Source organism: Toxorhynchites rutilus, chromosome 3 (genome assembly GCF_029784135.1).
Source record: "Toxorhynchites rutilus septentrionalis strain SRP chromosome 3, ASM2978413v1, whole genome shotgun sequence".
In the NCBI taxonomy this organism is placed as follows: Eukaryota; Metazoa; Arthropoda; class Insecta; order Diptera; family Culicidae; genus Toxorhynchites; species Toxorhynchites rutilus.
The window spans coordinates 305,197,913-305,215,568 of record NC_073746.1 but is presented as its reverse complement, the minus strand read 5'-3'; the positions used below and the strand labels follow the sequence as shown (position 1 = coordinate 305,215,568).

General features: G+C 39.3%; 1 long non-coding RNA gene across 1 annotated transcript in view; it reads left to right on the top strand.

The window, feature by feature from the left end:
* LOC129779693 (uncharacterized) overlaps positions 1-16,480 on the top strand; it is a 62,616-nt gene extending 46,136 nt beyond the window's left edge. The window contains exon 4 of the long non-coding RNA XR_008743741.1: positions 15,727-16,480. This is a non-coding gene — a long non-coding RNA (uncharacterized LOC129779693). The remainder of the gene's footprint in view (positions 1-15,726) is intronic.
* Positions 16,481-17,656: the final 1,176 nt, after the last annotated feature.

Genomic DNA, 17,656 nt, shown 5'->3' with positions numbered 1-17,656 from the left:
AAATTGCTTGTCCACTTGTGATGACCTGAAATCTCAACGGGCTATTGAGGTCAAGCGTTTTACCTTTAAAGGTAAGAAGGACAGAAAAAAATAATCTTCCAACAACAACGATGGTGGTCACACTACAATGTACCAGCATTCCGGAGTATCTTTAATTCGGTTACGTTCGAGTAGAGACACGTACATACTACCCCAATCCTCTTCAATGTACCAAGTGCCACAAGCTGAACCACACTGAACGCTCTTGTGACAGTAAAATTTAATGTGAAGATTGCTCCATGGATCATGCTAAGCTGAACCTTACCCATCTGGCCCTTACTGTGTGAATTTCTGCGGATCTCACAGCACCAGGATGAGAGAATGCCGCGCATAAATCAAGAATCTCAGATTATCAAAATCAAAGTTAACGAAAACGTATCATATGTAGAAGCCAGGAGAAGGTTTGAAGCACGGAAAGACAGCACACAACAGTTGAAAAAGGACACACAACCAGCTACGTCTGACATTCTGGAAAAGCTTGAAATGAAGGACCTGGAAATAGCGAAACTTCTTAAACCACTCGAAACACTTATTAACACTAGAAAGACTGAAATTTTGTATATACCTAGATTGCCCAATAGCAGCCAAAAATATAAATTCGTTTTAAATAAATTTTCTATATTGTTTCATATTATTTACAGTTATAAGATAAGTTCTAAGTAAAGATAAGTAAAAAAATTCACTTGAGAATGAAATTAAACATTATTGTTTGTACATTTTTTACAAAGGAAAGTGGAAATCTTGTTATGTGTTCATCTTTCGCAAACATACTTTTGACATCTTTCACATATATTATTATTTTTATTGTTGCAGCAAAGTTGGATTACACAAATTTTTCGTTTATTAGAATGGGTTGCAATTATTCTGTCTTGCAGCTCTGTATTCGGCGGAAAGCGTTTCTGCTAATTGGCACAGGAACTCTTTCCGTTGATTAGACATATACTTTGTAAACCTACATATGGCTTCTGACGGAAATAATTGTTCATCAACCTGTTATATTTTGGTTGATAACAAGCCTGACTATTTTCAATGAACATGTCCCATAATTTATCTTAAAAAATGGAACTACTTTTGTGAGTATAAATAAACCAGTTTTATTTTTTATTTTGCCTTGTAAGTTCCACGAACATATAAAACCCCAATATATGCACGTATTTCCGGTATTACTGTTGTCCAATCGTTCTTCAAAACTCGACAGCTTTCTTCTTCTTCTTCTGTGCAGTTTTGACGTAGGATTACGTCTTTCGGGAACATATTGGGGTACAAATTGAAAATCGAGAATCGAGCACATCGCGAAAATTGTCCAATTTTAAACGCTTATTGCTCAGTCATTTCAAGATGGATTGATGAAATTTTTGCGTCAATCGATTTCGGCACTCCATAACAATTTTTTATATTGAATAAAATAATATATATCATTAAACTAACTATCAAACAATTGAAAAATCTCAACCCCTATCCTAACGGAAATACCCACATCTGATTGGTCGACACATGCGGCGGTTCCCCAATAGAGACATCAAAACCAAGCTGCCTAGGGGAAATCGGCATTGCAAATACATTAAAGTAGGGAGAGCTTTTGCTCCCGCCGAGATGTGTTCCCAAACAGAGACATCAAAACCAAGCTGCCTGATGGAAATCGGCATTGCAAATACATGAAAGTCGGGGGCATTTTTATATTGCAAGTAAGAAGAGTGATACGAATAATTCTAGCAAATAAAATTTGAATTTGGAACTTTAATGTTAGTTGCTTCGTGAAACTATCAATGTCCGATCGTGTATTGTGAAAAAATTTGCACAAGGGTAGGTGTAAAATTGTATACGATAGCCGTTGTGTTAACCCTTTCCCGTACAACATAGAGTCTCACTACATATAGTACATATAGTATAAGGTGTACATATACATGGTTTTCAATTTCGGGCTTCCGAAAGTATACAGCCCTGCGCTGACAACCGTTTGACATAGCTGTCAACCAAAGCATCATATCGATAGTTGAATGCCATTTTACAATATGGATCGTTTTAGCATCGCACAACGTGTTAATTTTGTTAAATTATACTATAAAAATTATGCAAAACCGGCAAATGTTTTTCGAGCATTACGGACGGATTTTGGTCGTCATGGACGGCCTACAGAGCACACAATACCTAAGGTTGTGCGTAAATTCGAACAAACTAGATCCGTAGCGGATATTGTGAAACCTGTGCATCATCGTAATGTGCGTTCGGCCGAAAATATTGCTGCTGTTGCTGTCAGTGTGGAGGATGACCCGAATGTTTCGATTCCACGGCGTGCTCAGCAATTGGGCTTGTCAAACACATCATTGTGGCGAATTTTGCATTTGGAATTGCACCTATATCCATATAAAGTCCAACTGGTACAAAAATTAGAGCGTGGTGACCATGGAATGCGTCGGGCATACGTCGATTGGGTGAACGAACAACAGCAGCAAAATGCTGAATTTTCGCATCAAATTTTCTTCAGCGATGAGGCATATTTCGAGCTCGGTGGCTATGTGAACACCCAAAGTTTCCGTATATGGGGCTCAGAAAATCCACACGTGATTGTTGAGAGGCCATTGCATCCGCCAAAAGTCACTGTTTGGTGCGCATTATGGTCTGGTGGAGTCATTGGGCCGTATTTATTTGAAAATGAGGACGGCGAGACGGTAACTGTGAATGGTGAGCGCTATGGCCGTATGTTGACCGATTTTTTTTTTGCCACAAATTGAAGGTGGAATGAACAAACAATACCCTACAACCAAACAAAACGGCCCTTTTCAGGTCCACCTAATCATTATCAAAGAGATGTAATCATCTAAAATCAACAGATAACCTAATGGAATCCTACGTCAATTATGCGGTCTTGTCTCGGACACAACCCTCCTGTGACTTTTTTTTTTGTTTTAGATAACCAGAAGGGCTGGAATCTTGTACGCCATGCCAAATTTTTTTTAACCCTCTCACTTTATCAGCTTGTAACTATTATTATTATGAATGTTTTTCTCCGTCTAATTTTAGTTTTATTGTTAAAAAATAGAAAACAAATAATGATATTATGGATAGTAAAAATGTTCTTTGTTTATTTTTTTCGAAGCTCGAAAAAACGTCCGAAATTCGTGTCTTTACACTAGAATACCCCCTTAAGAGCATTGTATGGGTTTGTGGCATACGAACCTAGCGAGTGATCCGATTGAAACCCAATTTTCTTTAGATAATCCAGCATGTGCGCGAAGCATTCCCACAACCACTCGATAAAGTTTCCAATCGCTCGGTCGTAAATCGGTTCTACTTTACTTTCACATATGAATATAGGATATTTTAGGATATTGGTAAAGCAGTGTGTGCCCTCTTCATCTTCATTTCTCTCTGCTTCGTAACCAGAGTGAAAAGAAGATAACGAGAGACGAAGCGGAAACATGGACTCTATCACCGTAAACTGGAAAAAGTTCCACTCATGCAAGTGAACCCATCCGTCCGAGAAACGAATTCCACCCTCGGGTTAAGGTGCTTCCAAAACAAGAACAGAACAGAACGAATTTTCACCCGAAGGCTGGTTCTGCGAATGAACCCACTCAGGTGTAAAATTGTGTTCTAGATGCTTGACCACCTGCTGTTCCTAACCCAGATCCGAACGGATGATATCCATTTTTTTGTAACTGTCATATCTTCTGGGAAAATTTAACAAACAAGGTTCGTCTCATCGGAAGGCCAGAGGTCCAGGTTTTTGCGGCAATGTCGAGTGATGGAGGCGGAAGATGTTTCATTTTTGAGGGTGGAGAAAATTACTGTGAATCAAATCAGACTGCGAGTAAATTGAAATCCAATGTTGGGAAAGTCATTTCAAATTTCCAAGACCTTCCTCCTGCGTGATAAGTTGGAAAAGTAATAATCATCTCATGCCCAGAGGCGATTAAAAACCAAAAGAACATTGATAGCTTATTTTCTTCGCCGCTGTGATTTTATAAATTCGTGGGGGGGGGGGCTGACAAACTTTTCAAATCTATTCTCCCTCCACACTGCTTTACCAATGGTAGTCGCAAATGTCACCAGGAAGAAAACCTCCGAAATCCATTCCCTCAATACAGGCTGTTACCGTTTACGATCCGGAAACAGCAGCCGAGGGGATGGAGATTATAAGTTCAAGACTCTCAGGTCAAAGCGGTGTGTTTTGGACGGTTCTGCAAGATGGAATCAATTTGAGGTTTAGGTCCTACAAACGGAGGAATGGGGGAAAAGATTATGTTCCAAATACAACTTTAGGATGACAGTTACTCCGATGGGACGGAGGTTCTCCGGTTGGGGAAATTGGGAAAGTTAATCGGCGAATTTCGGTGACAAACAGAGTTGTTAAATGAGCTGATAGGAATTGATGGAACACCAAACAAAGAGCCATAATTTTGATTGCTTCGGTGGAAATTTGAAAGATGCGATTAGGAAGAGTGAAATTTTAGATCGAATTAAATTTTAGAAATTTAGAGCTATTCACTTCTTTGAGGAATTTTTTTTTCAGATCGTGCCATGTCGTGAAGAAATGAATATCTGGATGTTAGGTCGACATTCCTTGAAATTAATAAATAACCATTCCAACAATCATTACATGAAGTTTATGGATAGAACGACTAAAACAGCTATCGAAAACACAGTCAGTACGTGGCGTCATCTGTGTGTCATTTCGGTAACCCTCCAATTCATAGCACTCATTTCACGCTTCATTTCCAAAAACAACTAGTTTTTTTCTATTAGACCGCTTCCAAACACAGCAGAATCCTTGCATTATTTTATCTATCGATCGACATGATGATGATTCCGCTCAGCTTCCAAATTAAACTACCCGTTGAGGGGGTAAATGAAACCTTTCGATTGTTTTTACCAACCCAATCAAAATCTTTCCCGTCCCCTCTTAATTAGCATGCAGAAGCAAACTTCACCAGTTGACCGCATTGATGCCGACAGGACTGCTGCCGGTGACCAATCACCAAAAGATAATTGAATCTGTTAATTGGATCCTGTCGATGTGGCTTTCGCTCGGTGGAAATTAATTTCTGTTTATTTTGAATTGAGCGAATGAAAATAATTCAATTTTGAAAAAGTTATCGTTCATCGGATTGCTCCAAAAAGAATGCAAAGTTCAGTATAACGACACCACTGTCGGTTACAACCGAGAAACTTCTGCCACGTATTTATCTGCTGTCGCCAGATGCGAATGATTGCTGAAGATGATGATGGTCACCGGATTTCGTTACCGGTCGCATCCATCTGGCCGTTTGAGAAGGAGTCAAAACGATGTAATGCTCAAATGAAAGCCATAAAGATATGATACGAACTTTTTCTATGTGTGTGGTTGTGGCTTACGCCCAGAACCCTTCACCTTTTGCTCTGGTTAAACGAGAAAAGCGGGATGCCTCCCTCGCGTTTGCATATGAAATGAGTTATTCTTTGTTTGTGCTCGGTCTGCTTCAACTAGCAAAGAGCACCGGACTCAACAACTAATGAAGGAGAAAGCTCTACGATCTACCATTCTACACTCCAGCATTCCTTGTACGGTAGAATTCAACGAATTATACAGGGTGTTTCAACGAGAGGTTATGGATGTATGAAGATCTTTCAATTAACAACCGATCCGCCTAGGATTGCCATATGATTAGAGCAGACGATAAAAAGGAATATCTGTATTATATGCGAAAATACGAAATACGTAGTATTTACAACTTTTTTTTTTTTTTGACAGACTTGTTACTTTAAACTGTTTTTTGACCTAGAACTACGTCTTTCATTAAGGGTGCCAAATCAGAAAACAGGTCACGTTTTTATGAAATAAAGTCACCGCATTAACTATTTTTTGACGTAGGACTACGTCTTTCATTTCTATACCGGGGTGTAAAATCAAAGTTTCGGAAACGAAAGCGTTACGCCGGAGACCGAGATTTTGAGCGTTAATAGCTCCTAAACAACTGAACGAAATGGTATGATAAACACTTCATTCGAAAGATAAAATGTCTACGCGTTATATAGTTGTTACTTTTTGATCCAAAAACTTGTTTCAATAGTCTTAAAATTGCTTTCAAAACAGGCTATTGAAATCACCAATCGGTATATAAGCGAGCGGCGCTCGGAAATCCACTCAGTTCTAATTGAACAGCGATTGGAGCATGTTGTCGCTGTTGCGGTGAAGCTCTTTATTTATCATGAAAGCGCGGATGAACGGTGTCACCAAGAGCCTGTTTGTGCACCCTAGGCCAGAAGGGAATCTATCAGGAGGAGAGTGATGCCACAAACGGTTCCCTGGGAAGACATCGCTACACACACATACACGCGCGGTTATTAACAGGTGGTTATCGAGTTGGCATTAACCATTGGTGGGCTTCCAGTATCGAGGAAAATGTGGAAATATCTAATCGTTACTGAAAATAATCTGCCAGTTCCTTTGGGAATTTTCAAAATATATTCATGTGAAAGAGTTTAATTGAATGTTTTCTATCCATGTAACACTGTGACCAAATACATTTGGTTTTGTGGTTTTTCAATCAATCGCAATTAACAGGATAGCTTCAGAAGATTATTCTTCCCCATCAGTAGGATATTTCCATATCCAATATTGTATGCGCCCGCAATCGATTATTGCTCAGTCGCCGAAAGTTCCGAGCTCAGAGAGTTCATTCCCCTCTAGTTTGCCTTCCAAATTGCCATCGTAAACCACACCTTCTCTCGATTCAATCACACACAAAAAGCATACTTAAGCGATATTCTGGTGGTGAGACACATTCATTTTTCGTGAGGACATCGACAAGACAACATCGTTGCCTAACGTGCTGGAGGAGGTGGACGGCGAAGGATCGACACATACACGCGCAGAACTCTTTCCGTTAGGATGCCATTCAGCATCGAGAAAGTTCCGGAAAGATCTAATCATTGCTGGAAAATAATCTGCCAGTTCCTTTGGGAATTTTCAAAATATATTCATGTGAAAGAGTTTATTTGAATGTTTTCTATCCATGTAACACTGTGACCAAATATTTATCAATCAAGTACTATTAAAAGGTGGTTATCGAGTTAGTATTAACCACTGGTGGGCTTCCAGTATCGAGGAAAATGTGGAAATATCTAATCGTTGCTGGAAAATAATCTGCCAGTTCCCCTTGGAATTGAAAATTACATTCAAGCGAAAGAGTTTATTTTAATGTTTTCTATCCATAAAATATCCATATATTACATTTGGGTTTGTGATTTGTCAATCAAGTACAGTTAGCAGGTTAGCTTCTGAAGATTATTCTTCAGAACAAGGTTTTTCGTATCCTATATTGGATGCATAAAACCTTGTGCCTCCAACGTAACGCTCTCGTTTTCGAAGTCCCCCAAATATTCATTTATTCATTCATTCAGAATGGATTTAGATTCAACTTCGAACAAATGATCTCTAAATCAACGATAGTCCTACGTCACCCTTGCGGTAATACCATAGATGTAACCCACTTCCTGTTTTATATCGAACAGAGCTGTCAATGACGAGCAACTTATCGACGACCAACGAAGGGGAAATAGTAGGATTTAAGTGCGATTCACATACAACATCCACGTTCACGTCCCGTCACGTTCCGTTACGTCAGTTATTCTACCATGCAATTCATATGAAAACATTCACATACACCGGCAACGTAACGACCCGTCAGCATACGTTCAACAAAAATTATAGGAGGTTGTGTCCAAGATACGACCGCATTGTTGACGTAGAACTACGCTGTTATTTTATATAAGTCGCTTGTTTATACCTTCGGATATTATTCTATAATGCTGTGAAATTTTAGAAACAACTGCTTAGTAGAATAATCTCTGAAATGATTTTTTCATTGTAGAATCAGTTGACGATAATTGATTGATGATTCATTCTTGCCCTCGCAAAACAATCGTATGTCGCAATTTATTTCATGTCAATGCATTGAAAATTTACCTCGAAGGCTATTCCGGTGGTCTTTTTCGAAATTGACATAGACTCGGCTACAGTCGATTATATACATGTTGCAGCATCACCATTATTCCATATCTCATAACTACATCAATATATCTTTGCCACCGCATGGAAACAACAACAATGACAACACTTGCAAGTATCAAATATCATGCTACATGTTATTTAGTATTACCTCAAAGGAATCGCACCTCTAGATATCGTTCGTACAAACTAAGCGTAAACCAAGCGCCAAACAAGCGTTCACCATAGCATGCATACAGAGCCATACATTGGTGGCTTGAAACTACTAGCAATATAAACATTTCTCATCATTTTGCGCTATTCTAAAAAGAAACGCTTCTGTTAATATTACTGGCCTCGAAAAGAGTTGCACTACTTTCTCATGCTCGAGAGAAGCGCAGCAGAGGAAGTTTTGCTACTGGCAAGCAAAATCTAATCAAATACAAAATTCCAGAACATTTACTTTCTTGATGACTAAACAAGAGAAATAAACTCTTTTTGTTAATAACTCGAAAACAGTAGCAATGCTTCATTAGCGCAAATGCAATCCTAGTTGAAGGCAGTTTTGCGACTGGCACGCGAACCCAAATAACTTATAACATTCTAGTAAGACATTCAAGATGCTTGGTATTCCCAAATAATTTTTTTGGTGCACAACCTTAACGTCTGCTTCGCCATAACGTCAGTTTAATGCATTGATGCATTCTCAAAGGCACCAACGAAGCCCTTATGAAGACGGAAAATAAACAATGTTAACTGCTTGGAAAAAGACTGAATTATGTCACACAGCTTGTACTCTGCTGTAACACCCATCGATGCGAATTCGCTGATGAGTTTGCCAAGAGTGACCGCCTTCACCAGCAGCGGGGGAGCTTGATTTTGGTTGCTGCCTGGGTGTTTACATTTTCGACTGACGCGCCGAAATCGCCTACTTCGCTGTTGTTCGGTGCGGTGTCACATTCGCGAAGGCTCGGTTCAGTGCGAGCGCTATTCACTGCACCAACACCGCGTGCATCATTAGATGACGCTTACCTCGTAATGTTATTGCCCCTGGCAATGCGTTCGTTTTTGCAAGGCTCGAGCCTGCCTTCCTTTTCTTCTTGCTCATCGCACACTACGCGAAGCGTCCAATTTATGACGCGGAAAGAAGAACACACGATACGAATAACGCGAAGAACGAACAGAAAAATCAAACGACGATTTCCAAGTTGGATTACCACTGGTGGGGTCCAATCTTAGATCGAAGCGCAGCGAAAGCAAAGTGAACTGGATTACTCAACAGTCCGATGCCGAATGAAAGTTTGCCTCAGCGAGATCCACTGTTTATACTCTAGGCAAGTATTCCCCTTCATTCTTCTTCTTTTCCTTTGTTCACGGAGACTTTAAATCCTACGATTTCCCCTCCGTTGGTCGTCGATAAGTTGCTCGTTATTGATAGCTCTGTTCGGGAAATGGACAAATGGACAGAACAAATGTATGGGAAAAATAGAAACACTTAAAGTTTTCATGAATTTTAACCATTTACTAACCAGGGGATTCTAATGTATGGCATATTAAACAAATCCTACGGAATTTCCGATTCGTTTAGTATGTAAATCGCCAAAATCCGTTCGCGGCAAAAATAGTTATTAACGTTAACATTATTTCATAAAAATTCGAGACCACAATTAAACACAAGTAGAAAAATGCACGATTCCTGCATGTGAGAACTACCTTGGAATGTCCGGAAGTAAAATATACGTAATTTGTTTTTTGAGTTTTAGGTTACATTAGCATCATTTTCTTAGTTCAAAAACGAAATCCAGATGTCTCACCGATCGTTTACGTTTTGCGTTAGATCTCTTGTTAGCATAGCAGGTGTTATGTTGGCAATTTCTTCTTGGATGTTGGTCTTCAAATCTTGTAGGGTTCTTAGACGGTTCACATAGACACGGGATTTCAAAAAACCCCATAGAAAAAACAGGAAGTGTGTTATATCTATGGTAGAACCGCAAGGGTGACGTAGGACTATCGTTAATTTAGAGATCATTTGTTTGAAGTTGAATCTGAATTCATTCTGAATGAATGAATATTTGGGGGACTTCGAAAACGAGAGTGTTACGTTGGATGCACAAGGTTTTATGCATCCAATATTGGATACGGAAATATTCTACTGATGGGGAAGAATAATCTTCAGAAGCTATTCTGTTAATTGCGATTGATTGAAAAATCACAAAACCAAATGTATTTGGTCAGTGTTACATGGATAGAAAACATTAAAATAAACTCTTTCACATGAATGTAATTTTAGATTCCCAGAGGAACTGGCAGATTATTTTCAGTAAGGATTAGATATTTCCACATTTTCCTCGATACTGGAAGCCCACCAGTGGTTAATGCTAATTCGATAACCATCTGTTAATAGCACTTGATTGAAACATATTTGGTCACAGTGTTACATGGATAGAAAACATTCAAATAAACTCTTTCACATGAATGTATTTTTAAATTCCCAGAGGAACTGGCAGATTATTTTCCGGATCTTTCTCGATGCTGAATGGCATCCAAACGGAAAGAATTCCGTGCGTGTATGTGTGTGTGTAGCGGCTGCTTCGATGGTCACCTTCTCTTCTCCTGAAGGATCGGCTTCTCTGTGCTCCCTCACAGGTTCAAACAAACTGCCTGCGTTTCAGGGCAGATCTCGATCCTTCGCCGTCCAGCACCCTCAGCAACGATGTTGTCTTGTCCTCACGAAAAATGAATGCGTCTCACCACCAGAATATCGCTTAAGTATGCTTTTTGTGCGTGATTGAATCGAGAGAAGGCGTGGTTTACGATGGCAATTTGGAAGGCAAACTAGAGGGGAATGAACTCTCTGAGCTCGGAACTTTCGGCGACTGAGCAATAATCGATTGCGGGCGCATACAATATTGGATACGGAAATATCCTACTGATGGGGAAGAATAATCTTCAGAAGCTATTCTGTTAATTGCGATTGATTGAAAAATCACAAAACCAAATGTATTTGGTCAGTGTTACATGGATAGAAAACATTCCAATAAACTCTTTCACATAAATGTATTTTTAAATTCCCAGAGGAACTGGCAGATTATTTTCCGGATCTTTCTCGATGCTGAATGGCATCCAAACGGAAAGAATTCCGCGCGTGTATGTGTGTGTGTGTGTAGCGGCTGCTTCGAGATCTTCCCGGGGAACAGTTTGTGGCATAACTCTCCTCCTGATGGATTCCCTTCTGGCCTAAGGTGCACAAACAGGATCTTGGTGACACCGTTCATCCGCGCTTTCATGATAAACGAAGAGCTTCACCACAACAGCGACAACATGCTCCAATCGCTGTTCAATTTGAACTGAGTGGATTTCCGAGCGGCGCTCGCTTATATACCGATTGGTGATTTCAATAGCCTGTTTTGAAAGCAATTGTAAGACTATTGAAACAAGTTTTTGGATCAGAAAGTAACAAGTATAGAACGCGTAGACATTTTATCTATCGAATAAAGTGTTTATCATACCATTTCGTTTAGTTGTTTAGGAGCTATTAACGCTTAAAATCTCGGTCTCCGGCGTAACGCTTTCGTTTTCGAAACTTTGATTTTACACCCCGGTATAGAAATGAAAGACGTAGTCCTACGTCAAAAATCACAAGGGGACAGGTGGGAAAAAAAATTGTAGTATGTTTACATACCGGTCCGAATTCACAGTCACTGTAACCTCATTTTCCTCAAAAAACCAGGGCCCAATAATTCCAGCTGAGGAAATTGCACACCACACTGTGACTTTGGGTGAATGCAAAGGCTTTTGATGCAATTCTCGAGGGTTGGTGTCAGCCCAGTAGCGCATGTTTTGTTTGTTAACCGACCCACACAAATGAAAATGGGCTTCATCGCAATAACCGAACATCCGCTTGAAAAGTAAACCTCAACGGCAAAGGCACGCTAAATGGGACCCTTGATGGGGCACGGACGGGATCTTGACATAGGACTGTGATTGTGTGTTGTAATTAAATTTGAATTGAGTTTTTTTTATTATTCAAAATGTGTATTTTTTCTCTTTTGATACATCAAATGGAGGCCCTGAAAAAAAAAACGTTTCCTATATGAACTTGTATCCTATATACGGATTAGATAAGACAACGTGGTAGAATCCGAAACAACATTCAGTTCAAAAATATACACCATTACCATTTTCTTCTGTTTTTTCAATTATGCAAAAGAAGACAAGGAGTCATCATTTATCATTTCTAAATACAATCCTAAATTGTTAAGATCTACATAACTGGCCTAAGTCGAATAAATCCATGACTACAGAAATACATTATAGATAAAAATAGCATTTTCTCCTTCGTTGCCACGTAATACGGAACATTGTTCGTAGGGGGTTGTACTAACTTTATAGCCAGGTTACGTATATTGAGTATTCTATGCTCATGAGTGCTCTCTTGGGAAGTTCGTGTAGTTAAGTTCTGCTTATGTATAGGGAAGGGAAAGGAGGATGGGCAAGTGTATTCGAGGATAGGAAGCGAACTGTTAAGGAAGACATGTATGGGGAGCATAATATTAAGATCGCGACTACTCAAGCTATCATAATCTGATATGCGGAGTATACCTTTTGGAACTTCTAAATCAGCAGCCAGTTAAATTCATTATTTGCATTTTTTACATAACCAAACAACAAGCTCGATATAATGACATCCTGATCCACAATTACATAAATTGTTAGTCGCAAGACCTACATGATAAAACGTGAATTGGGCACGAATTGATTGGACAACAACCTAAACTTCAATCTAATAAAATCTCTATCAATGTTTCACTTTTTTGGGCCAGGCTCTCGTCGAATCTTTGGGGAGAATAGAGTGAAACCATCCAATATCATCTTCAAGATCATTCCTAGATCATCCCTCCATTGATTCTGCCAACTGATAAATGCCTATTAGCGGCAAATCGAGAATAATTCATAATACGCATCTAATCACATTACTAGCTAACACCGAATTGTCGGCAAAAAGATTGCTCGCTGCGTTGTGGGGGAAAACGGGTGGTTAGTAAAATCGAAATAACATACCCAATTTAATCGTCATATTGTTAACTTTTTTTACTACATTCACTGTTCATGTCTTAAGCAAAAAAAATTGCTGGATAAATTTCCTGTCTAATGGTATACAACACAACATATGTCGCAATTAAGATTTTGAGTAATGTGTGTTAATGAGTCGTTAAATTTTTCGTAGAGTTATCCCCTTTTATTGAAATCAAAGGCATAGTCCTATGTCAAAATTGTTCCAAATTAAAAGTTCTGGGCAAGCTGTATTCTGTATTTCGGAATTTTTCATCCATTGCTATTCTATTCATCTCTCTATACATAACACAGAGTTTCACTGGCTAAAAAAAGTAAACTGTTGAAAAATAGCTACAACAAAATGCATTCTAAACAAACATTTTGTTCATAGCCCATTATTGTATCGGAATCGAAACTATTTGTCTGGATACCAAAGAACTGTGATCACCTTTAGACTTCATTGCATCGAGTTATTCCGTGATTGTATTGCTGGTGAACGTAACTTTGTAGGAGGTAAGCGAATCAGTAGATTGGGGAGCAATTCAGGATTCAGGGATAATGCTGGCTTGTGGCATTCCACTGTTCGAATAAACAAAAATGTTATTGGCGGATGGATACAGAATTTCCACCTACGTTCAATACGTCTGATTTCAATTCTTATTCGTTTGCGTATTGCAACGTAATATTATAAAATCGTTTGTTTTGTTTCATCTTGATAGTGGGTAGCTCTGGCGCCACTCATGCTTCCCTTCCGAATGATGAAAACTCATTTAACGAGTTGTTGTTCTCAAAAAAAAAAAGATTCATTGGATGAAGAAAAAAGAGGATGAAACCGGGACACGTTATTCCGAAATACTCGATTCAATAAAATTGGGTCTTTCCTTATGTTCTTCTGTTGACGGAAAAATGCAATAGCCACTTCAAGAAACGTCATCAATGTTTCGTAATGAAAAGTGTTCATACTCAAAAATTTACTAACCTGTTTAAAATCTTCATACATTAAACTTTGACTAAAATAACTAACCTTTTTTTACTCTCATTTCGGCTGATATTGAATACGAGACAAAGCGAAAGGGACAAAACAAAATAGCAAGACTGATGTTGTAACAGGTTCTCCTAGATATTCAAAAAGCTGTGCCCATGTTTGTGCACATTAGTCTGCCATTGATATGGTTTTGGCATAAAGGGTGTGTCAGAAATTCTGTAGAAATTGGCCCAGTAGACCGATCCTTTTGAAAATTTTAGACAGTAAAATAAAAACTATTAAACAACCTTTGGCATTTTCTTTTTATTAATACTTCGAGCCCAAGCCCGTATGCTCGCACCTTCCTCTTTACCCCGTCCATAAGGTTCTGTACAACGTCAGGTTGTAGTTTTTTTTGAACAGAAATCCATTTTCTCTTGAAGTCCGCCTCCGATTTGACAACTTTTGGGTTCTTCCGGAGGGCCTGCTTCATAATCGCCCAATATTTTTCTACTGGGCGAAGCTCCGGCGCGTTGGGCGGGTTCATTTCCTTTGGCACGAAGGTGACCCCGTTGGCTTCGTACCACTCCAACACGTCCTTTGAATAGTGGCACGAAGCGAGATCCGGCCAGAAGATGGTCGGGCCCTCGTGCTGCTTCAATAGTGGTAGTAAGCGCTTCTGTAGGCACTCCTTAAGGTAAACCTGCCCGTTTACCGTGCCGGTCATCACGAAGGGGGCGCTCCGCTTTCCGCAAGAGCAGATCGTTTGCCACACCATGTACTTTTTGGCAAACTTGTATAGTTTCTGCTTGCGAATCTCCTCCGGAACGCTGAATTTGTCCTCTGCGGAGAAGAACAACAGGCCCGGCAGCTGACGAAAGTCCGCTTTAACGTAGGTGTCGTCGTCCATTACCAAGCAATGCGGCTTCGTCAGCATTTCGGTGTACAGCTTCCGGGCTCGCGTCTTCCCCACCATGTTTTGCCTTTCGTCGCGGTTAGGAGCCTTCTGAACCTTGTATGTACGCAGGCCCTCCCGCTGCTTGGTCCGCTGGACGAATGAACTTGACAAATTCAGCTTATTGGCGACATCCCGGACCGAACTTCTCGGATCACGTCTAAACTGCCTAACTACGCGCTTGTGATCTTTTTCACTGACGGAGCATCCATTTTTGCCGTTCTACACCTTCCGGTCGATGGTTAGGTTCTCGAAGTATCGTTTTAGTACTCTGCTGACCGTGGATTGGACGATTCCCAGCATCTTACCGATGTCCCGATGTGACAACTCCGGATTCTCGAAATGAGTGCGCAGGATTAATTCACGACGCTCTTTTTCCAAATTTACGAAAAATTGACAGTGAAGCATGGCCAACGTGATCTATACACTCTTATCTGATTATAAGCGAAAGCTGAAGATATAATTCCTAAAAATTAAATTTCTACAGCGTTTTTTCCGTGATGCAATTTGATGTGACACACCCTTTATTTGTTCACATCATTCATTCATCATTACAAAATTCAAAAATTGCCTTCAACAAACCTGAATGCATCAAAAATATAATGAATGGAAACAAAACGAAATGATGAAATGGATTTATAAAAACCAATTCTATCGCTACAGTTGAAGTTGTATGAGCAGTCAAGATTCAAGAAAATCTAATGCGAAGATGTTTTTCAATGTTTCTTTTTTATTTCTTTGCAGAACTAACACCATATGGCCATAGGTTATGGTCTAAAGCCATGTGATGTTTGCATCGAGGGAAAGTGAATTGCAAAGAAACAAAAGACGGTAATGCCTTTGTTCAGTCCCTGAAGAGAAGAGAGGAATATTGCGTCGCAAATTCATCCCCTCCACCCTTTGTGATTTCCTGTCAGCGAGCATAGTGGACCAGCAGCGAGAAGCAGGGCAGTATTTTTCCATCCGTCAAAGAGTGTGCAACAAATAGAGCTAAGAGAGAAGCAAAACCGCAGCAGATGCAAGAGACTTACAAACGCAGATGCAAGATACAAACCAAACGTGTTCAAACGTGTTTTTCCTCCATAATATGTAAGTAAACGATTTAGAATCCGGTCGCAACGTGAAATAAAGAACATCGGATGTTTTTATGCTGTAAACCTGTCGCATAGTGTTATTCTTTGTGCTCAAGCTGATTCTCAAGAGTGTTTCCGCTGAGAAATTTGCAAGTTATAGCGTCCAAGGCTCGTTTCTCCCAGTGAAACGGTGCACCATCCAACCAGAGCCTCCGCTCTCGAACTATCGAATAAACAGCCTTCATGATGATTCTGAAATTTAAAAAAAAACACCTTTATGGAACCGTATCCACCGTATTCGCCTGATATGAAACGCTGTAATTTCTTCCCTCCGCACAAGCTAAGGAATGGCGATAGAATGAGGTTTGGGACGGAAGCAAGAAAGGATATAACCGATGAACAAATAAACATGTGAATAAAATTAATTCTCGTATACATTTGATTAAACTTGAAAGAAAGCATGAAGCGCAAAAAAGTCAAAGTTATCTCTACACTGTTTCTCATCCACCACTCTGAAGCATCTCGTTGGGTTTTCTCAAAAACTCAAAAACCGATTGATGTTGACTAAAAACTGAAAATATAAATTGAATGCAAGGTGAGTAAATTCCTAAACTATCGAAAATATACAATTTTATTTTCAAACTAAAGAGTGTTGCGATCAAAATATAGTCAAACAATAGTTTGACCGTAACACCCTTTACTGTAAATTGATTAATTTGTTCTATGAAAAACTAGTTTGAGGTTGTGTTGTGTAGAAATAACTATTAAGTAAAAAATTTCGGTAGTCTTAAAATTTATCGATGGTTTGAGTGGTTTTGTAGAAACAGTTGAAGATGGTTGAGTCATCATTCATGGTAACCATTCCAATCTACTACTATTTCAAGATGCTTGTGATGCAAAAATACGCAAGCACTTTTCACCAGGTGGCATGCAAATCAACCGTGGATTTGAAGTAGCGAGCAAAACTGTACCACGATTTCATTCACAACATGACACACTATCGAACCTCCAAAGTAATGTTGATCAAACGCTGGCAGAAGCAAGACTGGTCAGCAAAAATTACAACTATTCTGTTTTTACGCTCTGAACATGTGAAAAATTGTTCATCTAACGGAGCTTAGATTGCTATATTCCCTCTCTCCGCAGTGTACTCACATGCAGCAGCATACCATTCAATTTTTCTACTGTCAATTTTTTTTCAAAAACTTCGTTTCAACAATAGATACAACATCTTTCCCTACCTTTTCTCTTTCGGTTGTCGTATAAAATTTCTGCCCTTTTTGGACAGTTTGAAATCTGTCTAGACATAGGTTTCGTCGTTCATCATCATGCACTATTATTACGTTACTGACATTGGATTTGGCTACTTTTGACGTAGGGCTACGTCTTTCATTTCTATACTGGGGTATAAGTTCAAACTTTCGAAAACGAAAGCGTTACGCCGGATAACGAGATTTCGAGCGTTAATAGCTCCTAAACAACTGAACGAAATAGTATGATAAACAATTTATTCGAAACATAAAATGTCTACACGTTATATGCTTGTTACATTGTGATCCAAACATTTGTTTCAATAGCCTTAAAAGTGCTTTCAAAACAGG